This window comes from Gekko japonicus, unplaced genomic scaffold (assembly GCF_001447785.1).
Source record: "Gekko japonicus isolate JY-2015 unplaced genomic scaffold, Gekko_japonicus_V1.1 scaffold105, whole genome shotgun sequence".
In the NCBI taxonomy this organism is placed as follows: Eukaryota; Metazoa; Chordata; class Lepidosauria; order Squamata; family Gekkonidae; genus Gekko; species Gekko japonicus.
Window position 1 is genome coordinate 49,050 of NW_015167532.1, and position 6,494 is coordinate 55,543.

Here is a 6,494-nt window from a genome sequence, read left to right on the forward strand (position 1 = left end):
CATCTATTTGCTTTCTTTGTTTCTCTCTCTCTCTCTCTGTCTGTCTTTCCACCTTTCCTTCTTTCTTTTCACCCCTCTCTCTCTCTCTTAGACAAATAAATATCATTAGCAAACAAATAAATATCATTGGACAAATAGATATCATTATCAATATCTGTTTTACCCCCTTTGTTTTTATTTTTGACATCCTCATTTAATGTTAACAAAAAAGCAAACGTGCATATTTTTAAAATAAAAATGTGTGTGTAATATTTGTTCACGTCATGTGGCTCTCAAACATCTGACGTTTATTCTATGTGGCTCTTAAGTTGAGCAAGTTTGGCCACTCCTGGTGTGGATGAAAACCCACACAGGCAGACCGGAGAGGCCGCAGTGGACCGCTGGGCAGGTGCTCCCACAATGCTTGCCTGCTGCAGATGAGGCTGTTCTGCCATGCTGAAGCCATAACGGAGTGGCTCCGCCCACTCCCCCCCCAGCACTTCCTCCCTTGCATCAGTTGCTCGAGGGCCATATAAGAGACCTGGGTGGGTCTTATGTTTGACACCCCTGCCCTACTAAGCTTCTGGGCGATCCACGTCAGAGTGAAAAGTGGCTTAGAGATATCACGAATGAAGCAACTTGTTACGTTCTGACATAGACCGCGCGTGGTTGCACTGCACACGCGGTCAGCAAAATAGCCAGAGCTTCGATCCCAGGAACAATGGGTACAGAGGATCCTAGTAGCAGCCTATTGGCTGACCAGGATCCTAGACGAACCCTATCAGATGCAGAATTATGTAAATAAGCCAATCATGGGTGTAGGGGTGTGTGTGGGTGGAGTCCTTTGTTGTGCATTTAAGCAGCCCGCGGGCTTGCCCTGTATCTCTCTCTTTCTGAATTCACTTAGTAAAGGTATGAGCTGAAATCACTCAACGATGCGTCAGTCTCAGTACTTCTCACAACTAATGCATGAAATGCACGGACCTTGTCTGGGATCTGCCCACTGGATGTATGAAGAAACATAATGCTCCTGTCTTTGTATTTGGCATCTTGAAGACGCTTCTGTCTTTCCCCCTAAAAACTTGAACCTGTTAATGATTTCCTAGCCTGGGGTAGCCCATCCTGGAGCACAGTCATGCATGTTGTTAGCTCCCTGGGAAGACGGAAGCTACAGACTTAATTATATACTGAGCTCCTCTTATCCTCCTGCCTAGTACCAAATTAACGTTTTAAAAATTAATTTTTCTTGTGTCGGCAAGGACTGTGCCTCACTGTTATTCCCCACAGATCCTCGGCTCCTCTTATATGGAAATGTTGAATGTACTGAAGAGAGTTGCAGTAAAAACTGGGAGTCAATTAATTATCACCTTTTTGTGAAGTCAAGAGCTACATGGATTAAAGGACAAATCATCCATCAGCAGGTCTTCCTTTGCTTTGAGTGCACATGAGTGCCACTAAGACTGGGAAATGAATATAATGCTGTCTGAAACTGGGGGAAGCCAACATAAAAAAATGCTGCTTTAAGCCCAATTTATTCTGTCACGGGCTACTGAGCTTTCTGTAAAACATGACCTGGTAAAATATATAGCGGTATAAAATCTGAACCTAATTTCATTCTGGTTAAATCAAACCAGTGATCCAATTACATTGGTTAGCAACTTGTGAGACAGGAGTGATGTATACTTTATTATCCTATGGAAATGCAGAAGCAATATAAGTGTTTGTTTGACTTCCAAAGACAATACTTCACAAGAGGTTGAGGGTTTCTTGCTTAGAAAAGGCCTCTTCAAACACTGTGTATCACAGTCATGGGGTGTCTGACAGTTTATGGGGGCTGTGAACGTGGTCTTGGATGCTTCCAAACCCTACAACCCCCAGATGGAGAAGCAAATCCTCAATGTTATCAAAAGATGCATCCAGCAGGGGAGGGACTGTGGCTCAGTGGCAGAGCCTCTGCTTGATATGCAGAAGGTCCCAGGTTCAAATCCTGGCCCCACCCAGTTAAAAAGGATTAGGCAGCAGCTGATGTGAAAGACCTCAGCCTGTGACCCTGGAGAGCAGATGCCGGTCTGAGGGGGCAATACTGACTTTGATGGACCAGTGGTCTGATTGAGTGTAAACTGGGCTTTTTTTTTTTAAAGAGGTGCCGGAACTCAAGAGCAATGCTCCCTCTTAGTTGTGGAGTCTTGTGAGCAAAAATACTACTCTGTGAGCTACTGGCATTAAAGTCGTGAGCGAGCGATTTGACTCCTGCATAAATTAGTTTGCTCTGGAGCCCTCCTTCCTGAGTAGAGACAAAAATGTGTGAGCCGGAGGCTAAAAATCTGTGAGCTAGCTCACACCAACTCAGCTTAGAGGGAACACTGCTCAAGAGGTAAATGTAGTTTTTCAATCTGCATACAGAAAATTCATGAACTTTTAAACATTTTAAAAAGAATTTTGTCGAAGAGGTTCCGGGACTCCATTCCCGCCAGAACAAAAGCCCCGAGTTTAAAGCAGTTTTGTGTGTTCAGTCGGTTCAGTAAACCCTGCAGATTACTATTTGCGAGACACAGGTTTCAAATTTCTTCTCAAAACAAGAGGCCATCAGCTTGGAGAGAAGCGGTGATTTAACGCTATGCTTTCTAAGAAGTGGGTGCTGATCAGAACAAGGCAAGCAGAAGATCTCCCCTCTGAGGCAAACACACCACAGCCTGTCACGGTCACCCCGGGATAAGGGAGAGACATTTTGCATATTTCAGTAATCCGGCCCAATCATTCTATTTTTACTGCTTCGAAGGCCTGACATTTTAAGCCATTTCTGCTGCTAAAGCTAGGTTCAGAAGGTCTGGTGAGGGAAGCAGCAGTTCCTCCAGGCAGTTTTAATGCCAGAGCCAGGGTTGCCAACCACCAGGCGAGGGCTGGAGTTCCACCCAGAATTACAACTCATCTCCAGACCACAACGATCAGCGTCAGAGAGAAAACGGTAGATTCTGAGGGCAGATTATGGCATCATCTCTCCACTGAGTGCCCTCACCGCTCCAAACTCTGCAACCCCCCCCCCAGGTTCCCTCTCCCAGATCTCCAGGAATTTCCTAACCCGGAGTTGGCAACCCTCTCCAAAGCATAAGCACACTACCCAAAAGCTCAACCTTCCCTCCCAGTTCAAAACAGGAACAGCCAATTATTGTGCCTTTGGGCCTTTCCATTATCCAGACAGTGGTCCAGAGAGATGAATATAGTTTGCTACACCCCTTTGTTGGGAGAGATGTGGGTGTTACATCAATTAACCATTATTCTAGTGATTAGTACTTACTCTAATCAACTAATAGTCCCTGTTGGTGGGAGGGATCTCTGAGGTGTCATTCAGCCAGCTGACAGTCCCTGCTCTAATGACAGCTTTTCTTCTTGTCTCTGTCAGGAGGTGGGTGTGTCACATCAAACATAACTCATTTCTAGTTTCTCTCCTGTAGCCAGTTGCCTGCATAGTCAGCTTGGATTGCCTCCAGGGCTTGAGAGACCCAGTTTGGTGTAGTGGTTAGGGTTTGAGTCCCCACTCCTCCACAAGCAGCTGTTGACATAACTTTGGGTCATCCACAAGTTCTCTCAGAGCTCTCTTAGCCCCACCTACCTCACAGAGTGTCTGTTGTGGGGAGGGGAAAGGAAAGGAGATTATAAACTGCTCTGAGACTCCTTTGGGTAGTGAAGGGTGGGGTATAAATCCAATCTCTCCTCCTCCTCCTCTTCTTCAGATGAGATGCATGGAAGGAGGAGGATCTACTTGGAAGCCCTACAGAGGTCAGGCATGGCAATGCAAACATCAGTGAAAGGGGGCCTATCTGGCCTTGACCAATCACAGTGCAACACGAGATACTACTTTTTCTTTTTACTAGTTCAGCACTTTACTTTTCTTCTGCCCAGCACAGAGAAATTAGCAAAATGAGGCTGGAGCCGGACAGAAAATCCATGAAGGAATCTCTTGTGTGTTTTAAAATTGCTACACAGACGTCTGCGTGTGAGTAAGCGAGGTTTAGATTGGAGCTGCAGGGCAGGTGAGGATTATTGGCTCTTTCGTCCCCATTTTTGTCTTGAATTCCAAAGCCTCCCTGAAGAAAATATACCTTCGATGCCTCAAAAAGATGTTTATATAGAGGTTTGGCCTCCTCCTCCTCCTCTTCTTCTTCGATGAGATGCAAGGAAGGAGGAGGGTCTACTTGGAAGCCCTACAGAGGTCAGGCATGATGGCTATGCAAACATCAGTGAAAGGGGGCCTATCTGGCCTTGACCAATCACAGTGCAACACGAGATACTACTTTTTCTTTTTACTAGTTCAGCACTTTACTTTTCTTCTGCCCAGCACAGAGAAATTAGCAAAATGAGGCTGGAGCCGGACAGAAAATCCATGAAGGAATCTCTTGTGTGTTTTAAAATTGCTACACAGACGTCTGCGTGTGAGTAAGCGAGGTTTAGATTGGAGCTGCAGGGCAGGTGAGGATTATTGGCTCTTTCGTCCCCATTTTTGTCTTGAATTCCAAAGCCTCCCTGAAGAAAATATACCTTCGATGCCTCAAAAAGATGTTTATATAGAGGTTTGGGGTAACATGCAAAATTATTTAAATTATTTGGAGAAGACTGATTGTCATCTATATAAGATAGATCCAATTGGTCAGACTCAACAGGGATACTGGATTTTTATTTCATTACATATGCAAACGCATTCAGTCCTCACATATGAAGGATGATAAATCCTTGGTTTTTAAAATGTATTTTAGTGTATTTATTTTTCACAACAGTATATTAGAATACTGAACAACGTATGCAAGGGATATTAAGATGTCTGCTGACAAAGCGGCATTTTTTGGGAGGGGGATGTAGTGCTGAAGTGCCCTCCAGGCCTGAAAGGAGAGAATGAAGATTCCCAGTCACTTCCCACAATTAGAAAAGACACCTTTAGACATTTCTCTGCTAGTCTGACGTATTCATTGCTTTTCAACTGTTGACCTTATAACCCTAACTTGTAATTTAGTGTCACTTTGCATATCTTGATCATCATCATGTTGCATGTTAATTTGCTGTTTGCTATCTGACTCAAAGTCTGAACCTTTTTTTGCCATTCGAGGTATTTGGTGAAGTATAAAGGTAAAGGTTCCCTTGCTCGAAAGCCAGTCGAATCCGACTCTAGGGTTGCGGTGCTCATCTCTGTTTCAAAGCCGAAGAGCCAGCGCTGTCCGAAGACGTTTCCGTGGTCATGTGGCCGGCATGACTAAACACCAAGGCGCACGGAACGCTGTTACCTTCCCACTGAAGTGGTCCCTATTTATCTACTTGCAATTTCTTGCTTTTGAACTGCTAGGTTGGCAGGAGCTGGAACTAGACATGGGAGCTCACTCCGTCATGCGGCACCCGGATCTCGAACTGCTGAACTACTTACCTTCCACAGCCTGCAGTTCAGCGTCTTAACCACTTGAGCCACTGCAGTTCCCTGATGAAGTTTGCATGCACACAAAAGCTCGTACCTTGAACAAACCTTTGCTGGTCTTAAAGGTGCCGCTGGACTCTAAATTTGTTGTCATGCATATAAATAAGTCTACCAAATAAGACCACCCACCCACTGAGGTCTTTTTACAAGGGTGTAGACTTTCCAATTTCCCGGGGGGGGGGGCTGGGGCTGGGCCAGAGGCATTGCTTTGCTAGGGGCAAGGGGGGCTCCCGGGGGGGGCTGAGCACTTTCCTGAAAATTTCGGCGGGGGCTGACGCCCCGACGCCCCCACGAAGATTACGCCTATGTGAGCAGCCCTGCCTGTCCATTGTCTCAGGAAGCTCTACTGCCTGGGCTCCTTTAAGACAGAGATGCTGGGGACTGAATCTGGGACCTTGGCTCCAAAACACATATGCTTTGCCCCCAAGCTTATAGCCATGGTGGTGGAAAGTGCCGTCAAGTTGCAGCTGATTTATGGTAACCCCTAAGGTTTCCAAGGCAAGAGACAGAGAGACGTGGTTTGCCATTACCTGATCCTGCATAGCAGGCCTGGAATTCCTTGATGGTCTCCCATCCAAATACTGACCAGGGCCGACCCTGCTTAGACTTCTGAGATCTTCTCAGATCAGGCTAGCCTGGTCCATCCAGATCGGACTCTTTCTAATTCATCTAGTTGATTCACCAACTAGCAGTTCTTTAGCTGGCTGAACAGCCTGGTTTGAATGTTCCTCTTAAAATGCATCCGGCAAGTCGACAGTTCAGCCACATCATTTCAAGCGAACAGGTTGTGCAGGCAGCATAGCCGAGCGCGTACGTTTTCACAACTGGCCATGTTCTTATCCATCCGCTATGGGGATAGGGCTACCAAATACATACCACCAGGGGTCGTTTCATAGAAAAAGAGCTAGGGGAACTCATTAGCATAACTCATTAGCATATGCCACACCCCGTGACATCACCAGAAGGGTGTCATAAGGCCACACACCCCGCCCCCAACGGTCCTGGCCGCTGCCGCCGGCCTTGCAGCTCCACTGCCGAGCCCCATGAGGGGCCCGGC

General features: G+C 46.3%; 1 non-coding gene across 1 annotated transcript; it reads left to right on the plus strand.

Moving 5' to 3' along the window:
• Positions 1-1,906: 1,906 nt before the first annotated feature.
• Positions 1,907-1,975, plus strand: TRNAI-GAU. The gene has a single exon. It is a non-coding gene; the product is annotated as a tRNA-Ile (tRNA).
• Positions 1,976-6,494: the final 4,519 nt, after the last annotated feature.